Genomic DNA, 21783 nt, shown 5'->3' with positions numbered 1-21783 from the left:
TTTCTTTCCTTTAAATTAGGGCTAACAAATTTTAAACTCTATCTAGTTAATGATATCTGTGTTTAGGAGTAAAATGTACTACTGTCTGCAGCTCTCTTTGAAATCCAACAAAAACTAAGAGGGACTGATGGGTAGATAAATGAACAGCTAGATATGTAATAAAGCAAATACAGGAAATGCTAACAATTATGGAATTAGGTGGGTATATGGGTGTTCACTGTACAATTCTTTCAATTTTTCTACATGTTTGAAAATTCTCATAATAAAATGCTAGGGAAAAAGTTCTGAAAAGGATTAATAAAAAACTGAAAGAAAAAAATCTCTGCTAAAATGAAGACAACATTCATAATTGGGGCTGATTTGAGGATTAAATGAAATTCATATAAAATGCCTAGCACAGTAAGTGTGTGACACTATGATTTCTGTTTTCCATTAGATCCCCCAACAGTTTTCATCTTAAAGAAAGGGAATGATATATCTTGTTTCAGTATCCTGCATTTTGTGAACATGAAAGGGGCATACATGTATAAGTCAATGAAATACCACGTGTAGTCTCTGCTTCTACATAGTCACCAAATGGCCAGTCATTATCATTCACATTTACCTCAAGACCTGGCTTAATACATGCCTATGCTGTGGTTCATATGTAGAAGACTGTCATTTTAACGGTTAACCTTTTAACCCTGTCCCTTCAAATGACCACCAGAACATTAGAGACTTCTGAAGAACTACTTAAGTATTTTAGAACATTTACAAACATTAGGTGCATTAATTAGTTCAGACTTGAGCAAAGCAGAATAATTAGTCACTAGTTAGGTAAGAACTGTTCCCAGTGCCTGAATATCTCACCAGTACCTTGTGACTGTTTCCTCTGCTAGCTCAACCTAATACCATTCAGAGTTCTTACAAGACCCCTTCTTTCTTTCCTTCCATTTACTCAAGCCCTCTTTCAAAATACACAGGCATGGTACAAAATACAAATTACTAGAAGTCAGAAGACCTGGCTTTAGGCTTTACTTAATTCCTGGAACTCAATTTCCTAATTATAAAATGAGAGAGTTAGATTAAGATGATTATAATTTAAACCTTAGATAATAGGCTGTTTTGTAATAGACACTATTAAGAGTTTATAGAACTTTGAGATCATAGAATTTGTAGTCAATGTCACGTCACCCTTCCTTCAGCCTCCATATTTTAAGAGATTAGTAAATTTTGTTTCCTCATCTATAAGGGGATATTAACACTCCCTTGAAGGGATAGTGTGAGGATTTAATTAAATTATGTATGTAAAGACCTAGTACATTCCAGGCATGTACTTAATAAACAATAACTATTATTGTTATTGAATTGAAACTTTAACTGTAATTTTCAAATAATAAAATTCAGATTTATCCTTTAAAAGGAATATAATACTTGATCCCATTCCCTTGCTTTTCAATAGGTAGTTTTAGAATCTCCCTTATCAATAAAATCCTCATGGGTATCTAAGGCTGTAGTTGTCTCTTCTTCAAAGGGCCTCAGACTTTTCCATCCTTTTCTAGTGAACTTTGTGTTTCCTCCTTTGAGACAAACTCAGTTCTCTACAGTTACGTCCAGGTGAAGTCTCCTGCCATTCTCTGATTATAAAGTAGGTCAGAACTGGAGGTTGCCAAGGGAAACCAGATATCCATGTATAACATGTAAAATTAAATCAAATGTCTTCAGTACCTGAGACTTGCTAAAGGGTTTTTCCTTCCTGATCCCCTGCAGGCTCCTTTCTTAAGCATGCCAGCAGGATGAACAGAACTAATCACACGGCAGGGGCCGGGAGGCTGCATCCAAAGAAGTCAATGTTGCTCAATTACTCAATTCTTAACCACGTGCTAATAATGCTCTGGACCTGCTTCTGCCAAGGAAAAACAAGTACGTCTCTCCCTTTCAGGTAACCAAGATAATTTTAACAAATGTTCTGGTCCTTAGTCAGTGGAAAAATCCATTTTCCAGAATATGCAATTTAATGCTTCTTCCCCAACAAAATCAAACGGCATTAGAGTTATCAAGTTTAATCAAATTTGATACCAGGGACAGTATGTCACCTCTTGAAAATTCAGGAACTATATAATTTTAATCCTGGGCTCTGCTATAAGTTTAATATTTGAGAAGTCTATTCAAGTCTTAAATGGGGCAGTTAAATAACATGCTTACCAAAGTGCTATGTACTCTGGTAACACACTCTGGTAACACACACACACATATGCATACACAAACACATGCATACACGTCACAGAAGATCACTGCAAATGGCTTTTGTGGTTAGAGTTCTAAGTTGGGTGTTCATTCAGCACCAAACAATGGGATGGGTGACAGTGAGGTTAAGGACTGAGGCTGATTCAAGAATAGGTGACAGGAAGGAAGGACAGGAGTGGGGGTGAGGATGGATGGACCATGGATGGACATTAAAAATGGCATCTTGGGAACTACAATTCAACAGAATTGGAGCTTACAGTATGGATGTATGTATGGGGGTGGAGGGTCAACAATCAGAGTTGAAGCTGGAAAGGTCAACAGGTTTTGAGTGCCAAGCTAGGGTATGAATCCAAAGACTGAAACTACAACATGAAAAGGGCTACATTTAGGTCTATACAAAGTACCATGGCAGCACAGAGAAGGAACATTTGATCTTTGAATCTTCTATAATTCATTAGGTCACAATATAATCATCATTTTCACACTACTGTTTTTCTTATTTGGTACTTTAAGAGGAAAATAAAATATTTCTTGTACCAAAACATTTCTCTATCACACAAGGGAAAATTTAGTTTGAGAAAGCCACATGTTCCAGAAAAATGAGAGAATGTACCCAGCCTGCTTTTTTCATTTTTGTCACTGACCTGGCCCATGTAGACATCTGAGTCTATAATTCCTGATAGAGGGGGAAAAACAGTAGACTAAGAGACAGGTTCTACCGCTAAGTAACTGTGTGATTCCTTGCAAGGTGGTTTATCTCTCTGGCCCTTGTTTTTTCCAATTTAAGATGAAGGGGTTCAACATTTCATTATTTGGGGGCACCTCCTATGAGGTGAGGTCTTTGCTGAGAATTCAGAGATGAAAGACCCAGTCACAGCCCATAAAGGATCTATGATCTAGGAGAGAATAAAGAGAAGTAAACAGATAACAGGAGTTAAGAGTGGTAGTCGCTGTGACAGGAATATTCTCAGGGAGCACATGTGAGGGATCCTCAGCTCAGTCCTACAGAAGTGGCACCTTATCTGGGATTTGAAAGATAAGTTACTTAGAATTAACTGGGCAAAGAAATAGGGAAAGTAACTTCCAAAGAGAGGAAATCCTATGGGGCAAAGCCAGAGGGCATTGGGCAGGTTCTAGGAGCTCCAAGTCAGTTGTCCCTAAAGAGTTGGCGATAATGCGATTAGAGAGCGTAAAAGAGGAGGAAGGAGTTAGATCACAGAACAAACTTCTGTACTCATACAAAGGGGTTTAGATTTTAAACTTAAGACAATATGGTGCCATGGAGGGATTTTTTCTTAACCTTATTTATCGAAAAATGAAAAAACGAACAAAAACAACATTTCAAACAAAACAAAGGTATAAGAAAAACAAATAACCTAGAATAACTACATTGCTTCCAACATGTTCCTACCATACCATGCAAAAATTAACCAACCATAGTCGTTCCAGATCATTCCCATAACATTAAGATTACACTCCATAACTTATCTGTTCTTATTAGATTATTGTTCCCCCTTCACTAGTTGCTGTCTATTGATAGATCCCCTACATTCTACAATGTAAACCATTTATTTTACATTTTTCACAGAGTTCACATTAGTGGTAACACAAAGTATCTTTCTGTCCTAGTTTGCTAATGCTGCAGAATGCAAAACACCAGAGATGGATAGGCTTTTAGAAAATGGGGGTTTATTTCACTACACAGTTACAGTCTTAAGGCCACAAAGCGTCCAAGGTAACACATCAGCAACCGGGCACCTTCACCTGAGGATGGCCAATGGCGTCCGGAAAACCTCTGCTAGCTGGGAAGGCAGCCGGCGTCTGCTCCAAAGCTCTGGCCTCAAAACGGCTTTCTCCCAGGACGCTCCTCTCTAGCAAGCTTGCTCCTCTTCAGAACATCACTCCCAGCTGCACTCTCTTTCCTCTTTGAGTCAGCTCATTTATATAGCTCCGCCGATCAAGGCCCACCCCGAATGGGTGGGGCCACGCCTCCATGGGAACATCTCATCAAAATCATCTCCCACAGCTGGGTGGGGCACACTCCAAGCAAATCTAACCAACACCAAAACTTCTGCCCCACACAAGACTACAAAGATAATGGCATTTGGGGGACACAATACACTCAAACTGGCACACTTTCTTTTTGTGCTTGGCTTATTTCACTCAGCATTATGTCTTCAAGGTTCATGCATGTTGTCATATGTTTCACAACCTTGTTCCTTCTTATTGCTGCATAGCATTTCATCTTGTGTACACACCACATTTTGTTTATCCACTCATCTGTTGAAGGACATTTGGATTGTTTCCATCTCTTGGCAATTGCGAACAATGCCGCTATGAACATCGGTGTGCAAGCATCTGTTCGTGTCACTGCTTTCAGATCTTCTGTGTATATACCAAGAAGTGAAATTGCTGGATCAAAGGTTAACTCGATTTCTAGTTTTCTAAGGAACCGCCAGACTGTCTTCCAGAGTGGCTGTACCATTATATAGTCCCACCAACAATGAATAGGAGTTCCAATTTCTCCACATCCTCTCCAGTATTTGTAGTTTCCTGTTTGTCTGTTTCCTAATTGGTGTGAGATGACATCTCATTGTGGCCTTAATTGCATCTCTCTAACAGCTAGTGAAGATGAACATTTTTTTCATGTGTTTTTTAGCCATTTGTATTTCCTATTCAGAGAAATGTCTTTTGTCTTTTGCTCATTTTTATAATTCAGGTGTTTGTGCTACTGTCGTTGAGTTGTAGGATTTCTTTATATATGCAAGATATCAGTCTTTTATCAGATATATAGTTTCCAAATATTTTTCCCATTGAATTGGCTGCCTCTTCACCTTTTTGACAAATTCCTTTGAGGTACAGAAGCTTTTAATTTTAAGGAGTTCTCATTTATGTATTTTTTTCTTTTGTTGCTTGTGCTTTGGGTATAAGGTCTAAGAAGCAACCTCCTAATACTAGGTATTGAAGATGTTTCCCTACATTATCTTCTAGGAGTTTCATGGTAGTATCTCTTACATTGATGTCTTTGATCCACTTTGAGTTAATTTTTGTGTAGGGTGTGAGGTAGGGATCCTCTTTCATTCTTTTGGATATCGATATCTAGTTCTCCCAACCCCATTTGTTGAAGAGCCTACTATGTCCCAGTTCAGTGGGTTTGGGGGCCTTATCAAAGATCAGTCGACACTAGATCTGGAGGTTTATTTCCAAATTCTCAATTTGATTCCATTGATCAATATGTCTATCTTTGTGCCAATACCATACTAGTTTGACTCCTGTGGCTTTAAAGTAAACTTCAAAGTCAGGAAGTGTAAGTCCTCCCACTTCATTTTTCTTTTTTAGAATGTTTTTAGCAATTCGAGGCCACTTTCCCTTCCTAATAAATTTGAAAAGTAGCTTTTCCAAGTCTACAAAGTAGGCTGTTAGAATTTTGATTGGAATTGCATTGAATCTGTAGATCAGTTTGTGTAGGATTGACATCGTAACGATGTTTAGCCTTCCTATCCATGAACATGGAATATTTTTCTATCTTTTTAGGTTCCTTTCTATTTCTTTTAGTAAAGTTATGTACTTTTCTATTTAAAGGTCTTTTACATCCTTGGTTAAGTTTATTCTTAATTACTTGATTTTTAGTTGCTATTACGAATGGAAACTTTTTCTTTAGTATCTCTTCAGTTAGGTCATTTCTAGCATATAGGAACATTACTGACTTATGTGACTTATGTCGTTGATTTCTCAGGGTTTTCCAAATATAAGATCATATCATCTGCAAATAATGACAGTTTTACTTCTTCCTTTCCAATTTGGATGCCTTTTATTTCTTTGTCTTGCTGGATTGCTCTGGCTAGCACTTCTAGCACAATGTTGAATAATAATGGTGACAGCAAGCAACCTTGTCTCATTCCTGATCTTAAAGGGAAGGCTTTTAGCCTCTTGCCATTGGGTACTATGCTGGCTGTGGGTTTTTCATATATGCCCTTTATCATATTGAGGAAGTTTCCTTCAATTCCTACCTTTTGAAGTGTTTTTATCAAAAAAGGATGCTGGATTTTGTCAAATGCTTTTTCAGCATCTATTGAGAAGATCATTTGATTTGTTAATGTGTTGTTTTACATTGATTGATTTTTTTATGTTGAACCATCCTTGCATGCCTGGAATGAACCCCACTTGGTCATGGTGTATGATTTTTTTAAACCTGTCTTTGGATTTGATTTGCGAGTATTTTGTTGAGAATTTTTGAGTCTAAACTCATGAGGGAGATTGGCCTGTTGTTTTCCTTTCTTGTAGCATCTTTACTTGGTTTTCGTATTAGAGTGATGCTAGCTTCACAAAATGAGTTAGGTAGTGCTCCATTTTCTTCAATATTTTGAAAGAGTTTAAGTAAGACTGGTGCCAGCTCTTTTTGGAAAGTTCGGTAGAATTCATCTTTGAAGCCACCTGGCCCTGGGCTTTTATTTGTGGGAAGAATTTTTTCTTTTTAATTCAATTTTATTGAGATATATTCATATACCATAAAATCATCCAAAGTATACAATCAATTGTTCACAGTACCATCATATAGTTGTGCATTCATCACCCCAATCTACTTTTTGAACATTTTCCTTGTACCAGAAAAAGTGAAATAAGAATAAAAAAACAAAAGTAAAAAAGAACACCCAAATCATCCACCCCCACTCTTATTTTTCATTTAGGTTTTTTCCCCCTTTTTTCTACTCATCCATCCATACACTGGATAAAGGGAGTGGGATCCACAAGGTTTTCACAATCACACTGTCACCCCTTGTAAGCTACATTGCTATACAATCGTCTTCAAGAGTCACGGCTACTGGGTTGCAGTTTGATAGTTTCAGGTATTTACTTCTAGCTATTTCAAGGCATTAAAACCTACAAAGGGTTATCTATATAGTACACAAGAATGCCCACCAGAGTGACCTCTTGGCTCCATTTGGAAGCTCTCAACCACTGAAACTTTATTTTGTTTCATTTCGCATCCTCCTTTTGGTCAAGAAGATGTTCTCAATCCCACGATGTCAGGTCCAGATTCATCCCCAGGAGTCATATCCTGCACTGCCAAGGAGTTTTACACCCCTGGGTGTCAGATCCCACGTAGGGGGGAGGGCAGTGAGCTCACCCCCCGAGTTGGCTTAGCTAGAGAGAGAGGGCCACATCTGAGCAATGAAGAGGTATTCAGGGGGAGACCCTTAGGCACAATTATAAGCAGGTTTAGCCTTTCCTTTGCAGTAACAAGCTTCATAAGAGGAAGTTGTGGGAAGCTTTTTGATGACTCATTGGATCTCTTTGCTTGTGATTGAGATCTTCTATTTCTTCTCTTGTCAGTCTAGGTTGTCCATGTGTTTCCAGGAAATTGTCCATTTCCTTTACATTATCTAGTTTGTTGGCATACAGTTGTTCATGGTATCCTCTTATGATCCTTTTAATTTCTTCAGGATCTGCAGTAATGTCCCTTCTCTCATTTATTATTTTGTTTATTTGGGTCTTCTCTCTTTTTTATTTTGTCACTCTAGCTAAGGGCTTGTCAATCTTGCTGATCTTCTCAAAGAACCAACTTTTGGTTTTATTTATTCTACCATGGAGGGATTTTAAGCAAGGGATTGGCATGATCATATCTGTCTTTAGGAAAGCCTATTCTGGTTGCAGTGAGAATTAGAGGAGGAAGATGGGATCTAAGGGAAATGAAGACATTTGGTAAACCAAAGCAATAATCCAAACAAGAACTAATATATTATGGCAGTGCTAGTGGGGATGGAGAGAAGTGGACAGCTTTGAGAGATAATGAGGATAGGAACCAACAGGACTTGGTAATTGGCAGTGATATTGGTGTTTCTAAATCATCACTAATGCCTTTCAAACTCTAAAGTCTTTTGAATACCACACACCTTTGGGCTCATTTATAATAACAAAGGTAATACAAATATAGACTTGGATCAATAAGGAAATGACAATAGATGTGTGGTGGGCTGGAGACTTTACGCCTACTCCCTCTGCCTCTTTCCCCAACACACACACACATACACACACCCATTTATGTATTTTCTTGCATACAAATAGCCAGTTGGGAACTGGGCTCAAGAAGGTTAGTAACAAAAGAAAACTCTTCACTCTTCCCACCCAGCCAGCTGCCGAGGATTTCCTTCTTCTCTTCCTCCTCCCCCACCCCTTTAGCCTGCTAAAACCTTGAACATGGGCCTCACCAGTGCCTGCTCTTCACCCTGTGTAAGGGCTGGTCTTAGGCAATGCCTGCGGTGGCAGGTGTGGTGGCAGAAAGAGGAAGGTAAGAGAGGAAAGAAGACTCTCCTATAACCACTGCTTGGCCTTACCACTCAGATGAGATAAAGATGCCTTCAGCATTGTCTCCTCACCTCTACCACCTCCTAGCCTTAGTCCCACTTGTTTCTACTTTTCCCCAGAGCTCTTGGCACCAGACCTGTGATGAAATGACTGTAAACTGATCAGGGTATCTTCCCTGATAAATAAAACTTAAGTAAGCCATGTTTAAAAACCTGCAAAAATTCCATTTATTATCTTTCCCTACAGGGTTGAGGGAAAAAATGAAATAAGATATATAAGAAGACATTTTCTCACTCCAGGTTTTCCCACTACTCTTGGAAATAAAAACCTTCAGATAACATTAAAAAGACTGAGTATTTTTAGACAAGGCAAAAGAGGACAAACAAGGGCAGATCAGCAAAGATAGAAAGAATCTGCAAGGCCAAATTAAGTTGTACAGCCCTATAGGAGTTCAGGAGAACTATTTCTACGTTGCGACTTTTAAGAAAGAGAATTTCCATTCCATTCTCCAACATGTAGGTGCTGATGTTTGCCTAGTTCTGAAAGATTTGTTTGGAAATAATCACAAGGGGAAATTCCACATGGGGGAGAATGGGGAGAGATGAGAAAATACAGAACAGCAGTAATGAATGGAAGGCTTTGGGATAGACATAAAGACAGAATTGGGTCCGTCTAGTTCTTTAGTGTCTTAAAGGATAACCTAGCAACTCTAAGAGTTAACATCAGTGAAGCAAAGACTTCTCAATAAACATCTGTTGGCAACCAGGTGTGGCCAAGGGGGTGCAAATGTATTTCCTCCTAGAATTCGATTTTAGAGAACTAGCATTTTCACATTTTAGTTGGTCAATGTAAAGCTATCTTGCAGATTCAAGAGACTTCAATGTAACAACTAGCTCAATTTCAACAGTCATCAACATAATTTAATTTCAAAAGTACTACCAAGAAAAACAGCTTATAAAAATAAATGTTTAAGTTATGGAATCCTGAGAAAACAAACTGTTAATTGCTGAGAATCTGCTAGTGTTGAAAAAGGTATCTTCAATCAAATAACTCAAGAGCTGTACATTACAAAGTAACACTACATTACAAAATAATGTAAAAATTATTCCACATTATCACAAGAAAATTAGAAGGTTGGATCATTCCATGTGCCCTTAGGGATATGAATTTGTTTACTGAATTTTAAATATAAATTTAATTTTTAGATATCACTTTTTAAATATACTAAAGGAATTCATTATAAAATTATCAGACTTCTGGTTTCAAGATGGCAGAATAAAATTCTTTCTGCCCACCTCTCTGGAAAATCATTTCAAAATATGAAGAATGAGGAACTCCATCTATGATGAAACAAGAACATAACTCATTACTCCAAATCTCAATATACGAAGATAGAAAGGGGATGGAGGAGTGGTAAATAGCAGAGCCCAGGAAGTTGAACCCTAAGGGTCTCTAAAGGGAGGTATCTGCCCTTCCAAACCAGCAAAGCTGAGGTCTTGGAGGCATAAGAAAATGGAGAGTGAAACAAGGTGCTAAAAAGAGGGGGAATGGTTGAAGGCTTGTATAAGGAACAGAGAGAACCTTAGGTCCTGTGCCAGTTTGAATGTATTATGTCCCCCAGAAAAAGTCATATTCTTTGATGCAATCTTGTGGGGCAGACATAATAGTGGGGATTAAGTTGGAACGTCTGGATTAGGTTGTTTGCATGGGGATGCGCCCCACCCAACTGTAGATGATAACTGATGGGATATTTCCATGGAGGCGTGACCCCACCCATTCAGGGTGGGCCTTCATCAGTGGAGCCATATAAACGTGCTGACTCAAAGAGACTGAACGGAGTGCAGCTGTGAGTGATGTTCTGAAGAGGAGCAAGCTTGCTAGAGAGGAACGTCCTGGGAGAAAGCCATTTTGAAACCAGAACTTTGGAGCAGACGCCAGCCACGTGCCTTCCCAGCTAACAGAGGTTTTCCAGACACCATTGGCCATCCTTCAGTGAAGGTACTCGATTACTGATGTGCTACCTTGGACACTTTATGGCCTTAAGAATGTAACTGTGTAGCCAGATAAACCCCCTTTTTATAAAAGCCAATCCATCTCTGGTGTTTTGCATTCTGCAGCATTAGCAAACTAGAACAGGTCCCCTCCCAGACACCAAGCAAGAGGAGATTTATATTCTGGGAAACTGAACTAGAGGGGCCTACACTCCAGAGCTCCAGGTAAGAGAACAGCTGGAGTGAAGGCCTGGAATAAAACAGAAGTTCAGTGATAGCTTCCAGCCTTCACCGAAGACTTGCAGCCGCTTCCCTACCCTCCTTTTCGTATCGAAGCGGCCAAGCCTATACTTCTCCAGAAGGATGATTAGAGGATTCTTCAGATAAACTGGACGGTTTTTGAGAAAGAATTTTCAGATAATGGCATGATCCTTCCACATGAAAAAGTCGGCTTACTACGTGCTCTTCCTCAGTTAAATCCAGCCAACAAGCACCACCTTCCCACTCCATACACATATGACTCTGATTTGCCTTTTAAATGCCCCATGCTTAAATATGAATGAATAAAGATCACTATTCATTTGGAGAAAATCTCTAATGTCCAAGGAAGAGACCAAAACAACAAACATAAAAGTAGAATGAATAATACATGAACCCCATGTACTCTTCAAGCCAGCTTTAAGTTATCAACATCTTGCTAATCTTGTTTTATCTATCTCCACTGTCTTGCTTTGTGTATGTGTGTGTGTGTGGGGGGGGGGCAGGGAGTGGGGCTGAAGTAGCTAAAAGAAAATCTCAGACATAATACATTTCACCTGTGAGTACTTTCCAATGAATACCTTTTAAAAAGTAATATTCTTTGTCACTATTTAAACAAAGTAAAACATCTTAGATGTCAACTTAAAAATTTGTGGGGAAGTAGAGTTTCTTAAAATTCTTTTCTGGGGGTATAGAGGCAAAAGTTTGAAGCTCATTGGCTGTACCTTAGCATAAACAAATACCACTGAAAATGCAAAAGGAACTATACTACATATGCAGAGGTGGTTATTTTTTATTTTTCTTTCTTCCTTTTAAATAACATACCGAATACACTGTCACTCATATTGGAACAAAATTTCCTTTCTCTCTCTCTCTCTGTTACATAGTAATTCAGCCTTAAAGGTTTTATGGTTCTTCAACAAAGAAAAGAAGTATGTAAGTCCATGGGGAGCAGATGTGAAGGCATCTCCCATTCCTTCCTTTTACCCTGACCACAGGATGGGTATCAAATGCCACTGCTACTGGGCAAGGCACGCCCTATGTGGTCCAGAGTGAGCATTCTCAATGAAAAGGAATTGTTCCAGGGGCTAGGCATATACCAGTAAAAAAAACAGACACACATTCTTGCCCTTGTAGAATTTATAGTGTAGTGGCAAGACATAGAAAGAAGCAAAATAAATAAGTAAATCATATACTATTTTAGAAGATGATAAATGCAATGGAGAAAAGTAAAGCAGGGAAAGGATATGGAAGAAGAATGGGTTTGCAATATTAAACACGGTAGTCAGGGAAAGCCTCACTGGGAAGGCAAAATTTGAAAAAAAGACAGGAAGGAGGTGAAGGAGGAAGGCATGCATATATCTGAGGGAGAAGCATTTTCGGCAGAGGGAAGAACAATGCAAAGGCCCTGAGGCAGAAGAGTGCCTGGTGTGTCTAATGAATAAACAGCCAGGAGGCCAATGTGGCTGAAGCTGTCAGGGAGGAGAGTAGCAAGTGAAGAAATCAAAGAAGTAAGGTTTGTGGGTAGGGTACAGCCAGTACAGGCCCTTATAGGCAATTGAAGGATTTTGGCTTTTACTCTGCAGGAGATGACAAGGCACAGGAGGGTGAGCAGAGGAGAGACATGAACTGTCTTACTTTTTAAAGTAGTAATAAGCACGGAAGCAGAGACAGTTGTTAGGAAACTAGTGTAATCAGTATGCCTCCGTGCACTCCCTGCCTCAAAATAAAGAACATGATTTTAACAGGTGCAGAAGGAGAGGGCTTAGGGTCTTTTCTATTTTTAGCCCTTGCTGCCTTCAAACTAACCTTGCTCAACAGTCCTTGGCCCATTTCCTGAAAGAGCAAGCTGAGGCTTTACCAGTCTGTAACCCTGTCCTATGCTCTGGTCTTAGACTATCTCAGGACAACTCTACTCTTCACATCGTGCTGGACTCCTCTGTGAGGAGGAGCTCCCAGTACACAGGTGGCAAGAAGGAAGTACAGGGCCCAGGCATCTGTGTCCTACAATACAGTGTCCATGGGCAGATCCAGAGAGTTCTGGACAATCTTCAGGTACAAGAAGATTAAACTGTCCAGCCTTGTGGACAAGGAGTGGAGGGGAGTACACTGAGGACAGACACTGCCTTGCAATAGACTTCAGGGTCCAAAAAGTCCTGGGCACAGGACACATAGTGGCCAGGGCTCTATATATTGAAGCCCCAGTCTAGGGACACCTTTGAATACCTGCTTTAGGCACAATATGGGTTCCAAAGATCCAGTACAGCCATCAGAGGCAGGGGCTGGCCTGTGAAAATAACTTCTCTGAAGGAGCCCCCTTTTCTTCCTGCCTGGAGCTAGGGAACTCTGCTTTCCATCTAAGCCTATCATCAGAAGTCTGCCAGCTCATGTATCCAAATTACTTCTGTAAACTTGGCCTCAGACACAAAGAGGACCCAAAACACATAGTGGACCAGTACCTTCATCTAAGTTAGAATTCTGCTCACAAGCACATGTGGACACACAATAAATATGTACAATCAAAGATGGATTGCACATACATAAGTTTACATATGGCTGCATATATATGAACAAGCACAGTAAAATATTTTATTCAAAGAAGATTTAAAGACATATAGAAAACAAATACATGCAACTTCATAAAAATTAATTTTTTAAAATCTAGACCAGTTGTTCTCAGTTTGGTTTTGAGATTCTTTACATTCTTTAAAATTATTGAGGAGCTCAAATAGTTTTTGTTCATGTTGATTATATCTATTGATATTTATCATATTAGCAATCTAAACTATGCATTTCAAAAATATTTATTAATTCTTTTAAAATAGTAAATCCATTATGTGTTGCCATAAATAACATATCTTTTGAAAAGTAATTACATTTTCCACTACAAAATAATTTAGCAAGAAGAGTGGCATTGCAGTACACTTTTGCAAATATCTTTAATGTTTGTCTTAACAAAAGACAGTTGTATTCTTGTATCTGCTTCTGTATTCAATCTGCTGTGATATATTATACATCATGTAGCGTCTGGAAAACTCCACTGTATATTCTTGAGAGAATGAGAGTGAAAAAGGCAAATTATTATGTATTATGATGAAAGTACTTGTGACTGATGGGTCCCTAGAGGACTCCTAGGAATTTCCGGACCATTCATTGAGAACTATTAATCTAAATGAAATGGACAATTTTGAAGGAAAATTAAAATAGTTATAGTTTGACTCAAGAAGAGGTGAGAAAAAAACAAATAGAACGATAATCTTCAGTAGAAGAAATTGAAAAAGTCATAAAAGATTTATCCTTAATACTCTCTAAAATAGTTTTTTATATTTTAGTACTCCCTAAAATAGTTCTACTAAACCATCAAGAAGCAGATTATTTTTTGGTTATTAAAGTTTTCAAAGCACAAAATCACTGTTCTCAAACCAAGCAATGATAGCACAAAAATGGAAAAAAAAATAGCCCAGTCATATTTAAGCATATAGTAGTAAAACTCCTAAATAAAATATTATGTCAAATTTTTATTAAATAAAACAAGACTGAAAAAGGTTTATCACAGGAAAACAACAAAAATTCAACACTAGGAAATCTATCCATTTACTTGACTATAATAATAGTTAAAAAGAGAAAAACCATAATTATTGCAAATATTCAGTTATGATTTTAAAAAACCATACTAAACTTGAAATAGAAACAAACTTCCTTAAACAGATAAAGGGTATCAGAAAACAGCAAACAATATACTTAATATTAAAACTCTGGAAATATTCCCATTATTGAAGGTCAAGGCCAGGATTACCAATTTCATCACAATCATGCAACATACTTTGGAAGTCCTAGTCAATTCCATGGTTTTAGAAATATATATGTATGTATGTGTGTGTGTGTGTGTGTGTGTGTGTGTGTGTGTATAAGTGTAAAATAATTAAATGAAAAGACAAAGATATCATTATTTACAAATAAGGTAGCTGCATACCTGGACAATCAACTGAAAAACTATTAGCATTAATAATAGAGACCAGTAACTTAGATACAAGATAAACTTTAAAACATATACACAATATACGCAACATATACACAAAACAAACACACACACAGAAATATATACACAATATTTTCCTAATAACCAATTAGAAAACATTATATATATATATATATGTATATATATAGATGTATATGTATATGTATATGTGTGTGTGTGTGTATGTAGTTCCCAATCAAACTGCAACTAAAATTAAAAAGTAAACCATGGAAATTGATTGTACGCTTTGTATGACTGTATGGTATGTGAATATATCTCAATAAAAGTGAATTATTAAAAAAAATGCTTCTGAGAGCACCTGTGCAAAAAAACACTAAACCATGGAGTAATAAATTAATGTGCTATAAAAACTATAAAATAATCGAAAGACCTAAACAAAGACTTGAGAAAATGTGGAAAAGTTGTCAACTAGATGGAAAGTTCCATAAAAATTAGAAATTTAAGTTTGTCAAATGACTACAAGCAAAGGCGAAAGACAAATGACAAGCTGGAAGAAATAAAATAGACAAACGATTAATAACCATCATACCCAAAGAGCTCTTACTAATCAATTTAAAAAGAGCCAAATAACCAGATAAAAAGAAACCCAAATGGTTATTAACATATAAAAACATGTGATGCCTCACTCCAAACTCAAATATGTGCAAATTAAAACAAGATAAAATTTGCATGTAGATTAGAAAATATTAGTGTGATAATCCATTTAAAAAAAATTTTTTTTTTAAATTCAATTTAATAATCCACTTTTGACAAGGGTACAGGGGGTTGCAAAACACTGTTGGAAACTACTACCATTTTTCAGGAGGGCAACTTGGAAATACCTGTCAAAAATGTAATTGTATTCCCTTCAATCCAGCATTTCCACATATAAGAACTTATCTAACAAAAAATATAGCTGTTCTTGGCTCTCTACACAAGAAAGTTCATTGCAAATTTCATTTGTAATAATAAAAATTGAAGGTGATCTAAATGTTCATCAATTAATTAAATTGATTTAATAAACTCTGATTCAACCATAATGTAATACAAAGTTGAGCTCTGTAAGTTCTGACATCAAAAGGTGTCCATCACATATTGTTGCAAGAAAAAAGTTTATAGAACATGTATGTTCCATTAAAGCAAACTTAAACCATATATGTACATATTTGTGTATACACATATGTATGTGTTTTTATATGCCCACCCAAATGTCTAGAAACAGATATATCAAAATGTTACTCCAGGAAACAGGAGGTAGGAAAAAGGAAGGGGAAGAGAGAGACATTCGTTTTTAACTTTATACATTCTGAGGTGTTTGATAAATGTACTACTTTTGTAATTTAAAATAGAAAAAAGATAAGAATTATAATATTGTGAATGCTTTTCAGAAATTTAACAATTGTTTTATGAACTCAAAACCAATCATCGAAGGTATCTTTTGTATGGAAATTGATGTTCAAATAGTCAGTTTGCTAAAATGAATTACATCTTAATTTATTATCAATTTACTTAGCTAAGAAATTGAAAGCAATAATTATTTGCTTGTGTACTATTAGAAGAATCCTAATCTAAATAATATCTAATAGGTAAGATCTAGTTTATTTAAAAATGCAATATATTATACTATATTATTTTATATATAGGAAATCTGCTTTACTATTGAGTTTTAGCAATGAAAAACAGGAACAGTGTAAAACAGTTTCTATATTAAGGCTGAGAGTAAATATTTTGGAAAAATTTATAGGATTTTTGATATCTAATACTTTTATGAGGGGCTTGTGCTAAAAATAGTAATTCTTGGTTCTTACTCTTCTTTATTTCCCAGGATGGGGCCACATCCCAAAGGTTTACTTTGGATTGTTTCTCTATTCCTTTAGAACTCCCTCACATGTTACATCAGAAAGCAGACTTTCACAGCAAGAATGTGATTTGCACTTCTGCATCAAGAAAACCATAGGAAAATGCATTAAGAGTATCCACTAATTCACTAAATACCTGACCCTGAAGAAGGGTTAGGTAGAAATTTACCTTTCTTTAGCAAATGCTTCCCTCATAGATGAGTAGACTAATCCCACAAACCAGAATTTCAGGGGAATGCTTTAAATGCATAAGAAAACAGTTTTAAAGGACTCTCAAGCACATTAAAAAAGACTATTTGCATACAATTAACATGCTAATTACAAATTTGGCTTTATCTATTCATTAAAAGAACTCCCCAGGGACTTTTTCAAGCAGAAATTTGAACGTTGACCTAGTTTAAGTTATTGCATGTATCTGAAGGTAATAAAGCTCTAGTCATTTAAAAATATTCTATAATGTTTTATTTTCATGAATTCAAAGGGAACTGTTAGCCACTACTTTGAATGTAAACCTGATGCCTTCTAAATATAATAGCGGGCACTCCTGCGGAGGTGTCCGCAGTGCCTGAGGCCTGAGGAGGTTTTCGTGGTCGTGAGCTTCGCCTGGGGTGCTCTTAGGGTCTGGTCCATTGCCCAGATCTCCAGGACCAACATTGACGGCACCAGATGTGACCTTCTGCCTGAAATATCTCAAGAGCTTTAGAAGTATCAGTATACACCTGAGAGTTTATATGGGGTTGTGACAGAAGTGCCAAGGAGCCCCAAGGATTGCTGACCAGACAGAAGATACCAACCCTTAGAGGAAGCAAGACATCTAGCCTCTGAAACCAAGTTAAGGTTTTAAAACACAGTCTGGAGCACAGTCGTCCCTCAGCAGAGGAGCTAGAAGTGCACGGCTTGGAAGAGGGACCCACTTGCAAGTCCCAGGGACCATACGCCAATACCAAGGACTTGTGGGTCAGCGGCAGAGACAAACTGTGGCAATTCTTAACTGAAGGATTAGACTATTGCAACAGCTTTAAATCTCCAGGAACACCTGGGAGATTTATTATTAAAGCCGCCCCCCCCCCACCATTCAGACACACGCCCCATATGCAGGGCGGGCAGCATCAACTACACACACAAGCTTGGTGCACCAATTGGACCCCACAAGACTCACACCCCCACTCACCACAAAGACAAAGTGGGGGAGGACTGGCTCGAGGGGAATAGGTGGCTCGCGGATGCCATCTGCTGGTTAGAGAAAGTGTACTACAAGAAGCTGTACATCTGACAAATTAGAGATAAGGGTTTGAATTGGTCTACATATCCTAAAAGAACCCTATCAATTTAAGCAAATGCCAAGACACCAAAAACAACAGAAAATTTTAAAGCATATGAAAAAACCAGGTGATATGGATAACCCAAGCCCAAACACCCAAATCAAAAGATCAGAGTCGACGCAGTACTTGGAGCAATTAATCAAAGAACTAAAGATGAACAATGAGAGCATGGCACAGGATATAAAGGCATGAAGAAGACCCCAGAAGAGCATAAAGAAGAAATTGCAGGAGTAAATAAAAAAATAGATGATCTTATGGAAATAAAAGAAGCTGTTGACCAAATTAAAAACATTCTGGATACTCACAGTACAAGAATAGAGGAAGATGAACAGTGAATCAGTGACCTGGAGAACGACAGAACAGAAAATGAAAGAACAAAAGAAAGAATGGGGAAAAAATTGAAAAAATCGAAACAGACCTCAGGGATATGATAGATAATATAAAATGTCTAAATATAAGACTCATTGGTGTTCCAGAAGGGGAAGAGAAGGGTAAAGGTCTAGGAAGAGTATTCAAAGAAATTGTTGGAGAAAACTTCCCAAATCTTCTAGACAATATAAATACACAAATCATAAACACCAGCAAACTCCAAATAGAATAAATCCAAATAAACCCACTCCGAGACATATTCTGATCACACTGTCAAACATGGAAGAGAAGGAGCAAGTTCTGAAAGCAGCAAGAGAAAAGCAATTCACCACGTACAAAGGAAACAGCATAAGACTAAGTAGTGACTACTCAGCAGCCACCATGGAGGCAAGAAGGCAGTGGCAAGACATTTAAAATCCTGAGAGAGAAAAATTGCCAACCAAGAATTCTTTATCCAGCAAAGCTCTCCTTCAAATTTGAGGGAGAGCTTAAATTTTTCAGACAAACAAATGCTGACAGAATTTGTTAACAAGAGACCTGCCCTACTTGAGATACTAAAGGTAGCTCTACTGACAGAGAAACAAAGAAAGGAGAGAGAGATAAGGAGAAAGGTTCAGTACTAAAGAGATTCCGTATGGGTATGTTAAAGGACATTAAGAGAGAGAGGGAAAAAAATATAATGACAAACATAAACCAAAGGATAAGATGCCTGATTCAAGAAATGCCTTCACAGTAATAACATTGTATGTAAATGGATTAAACTCCCCAATCAAAAGATACAGATTGCAGAATGGATCAAAAAAAAAAATGAACCATCAATATGTTGCATACAAGAGGCTCATCAGACACAGGGACACAAAGAAACTGAAAGTGAAAGGGTAGAAAAAAATATTTCATGCAAGCTACAGCCAAAAGAAAGCAAGAGTAGCAATATTAATCTCAGATAAAATAGACATTAAATGCAAGGATGTTATGAGAGACAAAGAAGGCCACTACATATTAATAAAAGGGGTAATTCAACAAGAAGAAATAACAATCATAAATGTTTATGCACCGAATCAAGGTGCAACAAAATACATGAGACAAACACTGGCAAAACTAAAGGAAGCAACTGATGTTTCCACAATAATTGAGGGAGACTTCAACACATCACTCTCTCCTATAGATAGATCAACCAGACAGAAGACCAATAAGGAAATTGAAAACCTAAACAATCTAATAAATGAATTGGATTTAACAGACATATATAGAACATTACATCCCAAATCACCAGGATACACATTCTTCTCTAGTGTTCACGGAACTTTCTACAGTATAGATAATATGCTGGGACATAAAACAAGCCTCGATAAATTTTAAAAAATTGAAATTATTCAAAGCACATTCTCGGACCACAAAGGAATACAATTAGAAGTCAATAACCATCAGAGACTTAAAAAATTCACAAATACCTGGAGGTTAAACAACACACTCCTAGACAATCAGTGGGTTAAAGAAGAAATAGCAAGAGAAATTGCTAAATATATAGCAATGAATGAAAATGAACACAACATACCAAAACCTATGGGATGCAGCAAAAGCGGTACTGAGGGGGAAATTTGTACAACTAAACACATACATTAAAAAGGAGGAAAGAGCTAAAATCAAAGAACTAATGGATCAACTGAAGAAGCTAGAAAATGAACAGCAAACCAATCCTAAACCAAGTAGAAGAAAAGAAATAACAAGGATTAAAGCAGAAATAAATGACATAGAGAACAAAAAAACAACAGAGGATAAATAACACCAAAAGTTGGTTCTCTGAGAAGATCAACAAGATTGACAAGCCCCTAACTAGACTGACAAAATAAAAAAGAGAGAAGACCCATATAAACAAAATAATGAATGAGAAAGGTAACATTACTATGGCTCCTGAAGAAATTAGAAAAATTATAAGAGGATACTATGTACAACTGTATGTCAACAAACTGGATAATGTAGAGGAAATGGACAATTTCCTGGAAACAGATGAACAACCTAGACTGACCAGAGAAGAAATAGAAGACCTCAACTAACCAATCACAAGCAAAGAGATCCAATCAGTCATCAATAAGCTTCCCACAAATAAATGCCCAGGGCCAGATGGCTTCACAGGGGAATTCTACCAAACTTTCCAAAAAGAACTGACACCAATCTTACTTAAACTCTTTCAAAACATTGAAGAAAATGGAACACTACCTAACTCCTTTTATGAAGCTAACATCACTCTAACACCAAAACCAGGCAAAGATGCTACAAAAAAAGGAAAACTACAGGCCTATCTCCCTAATGAATATAGATGCAAAAATTCTCAACAAAATACTTGCAAATCAAATCCAAAGACACATTAAAAAAATCATACACCATGACCAAGTACGGTTCATTCCAAGTACTCAAGGATGGCTCAACTTAAGAAAATCAATCAATGTATTACAACACATTAACAAATAAAAAGAGAAAAATTAAACGATCATCTCAATAGATGCTGAAAAAGCATTCGACAAAATCCAACATCCCTTTTTGATAAAAACACTTCAAAAGGTAGGAATTGAAGGAAACTTCCTCAATATGATAAAGAGCATATATGAAAAACCCACAGCCAGCATAGTACTCAATGGTGAGAGACTGAAAGCCTTCCCTCTAAGATCAGGAACAAGACAGGATGCCCACTGTCACCACCGTTATTCAACATTGTGCTGGAAGTGCTAGCCAGGGCAATCCGGCAAGACAAAGAAATAAAAGGCATCCAAATGGGAAAGGAAGAAGTAGAACTGTCATTGTTTGCAGATGATATGATCTTATATCTGGAAAACCCTGAGAAATCAACAATACAACTACTAGAGCTAATAAACAAATTTAGCAAAGTAGCAGGATGGAAGATTAATGTACATAAGTCAATAATGTTTCTATATGCTAGAAATGAACAAATTGAAGTGACACTCAAGAAAAAGATACCATTTTCAATAGCAACTAAAAAAATCAAGTACCTAGGAATAAACTTAACTAAAGATGTAAAAGACCTATACAAAGAAAACTACATAACTCTACTAAAATAAATAGAAGGGGACCTTAAAAGATGGAAAAATATTCCATGTTCATGGATAGGAAGGCTAAATGTCATTAAGATGTCAATTCTACCCAAACTCATCTACAGATTCAATGCAATCCCAATCAAAATTCCAACAACCTACTTTGCTGACTTGGAAAAGACAGTTATTAAATTTATTTGGAAAGGGAAGATGCCTCAAATTGCTAAAGATACTCTAAAAAAGAAAAACGAAGTGGGAGACTTACACTCCCTGACTTTGAAGCTTATTATAAAGCAACAGTTGTCAAAACAGCATGGTACTGGCACAAAGATAGACATATTGATGAATGGAATCGAATTGTGAATTTGGAGATAGACCCCCAGATCT

At 37.1% G+C, this 21783-nt stretch overlaps 1 protein-coding gene across 6 annotated transcripts in view; it reads right to left on the bottom strand.

The window, feature by feature from the left end:
- Positions 1–21783, bottom strand: part of PUS10 (pseudouridine synthase 10) — a 109559-nt gene that overhangs the window by 31005 nt on the left and 56771 nt on the right. The gene's annotated exons all lie outside the window — the stretch shown is intronic.

The sequence above is a fragment of the Choloepus didactylus genome, chromosome 17 (assembly GCF_015220235.1).
Source record: "Choloepus didactylus isolate mChoDid1 chromosome 17, mChoDid1.pri, whole genome shotgun sequence".
Lineage (NCBI taxonomy): Eukaryota > Metazoa > Chordata > Mammalia > Pilosa > Megalonychidae > Choloepus > Choloepus didactylus.
The sequence above is the reverse complement of the archived record's forward strand: the minus strand, read 5'-3'. Positions and strand labels throughout refer to the sequence as shown.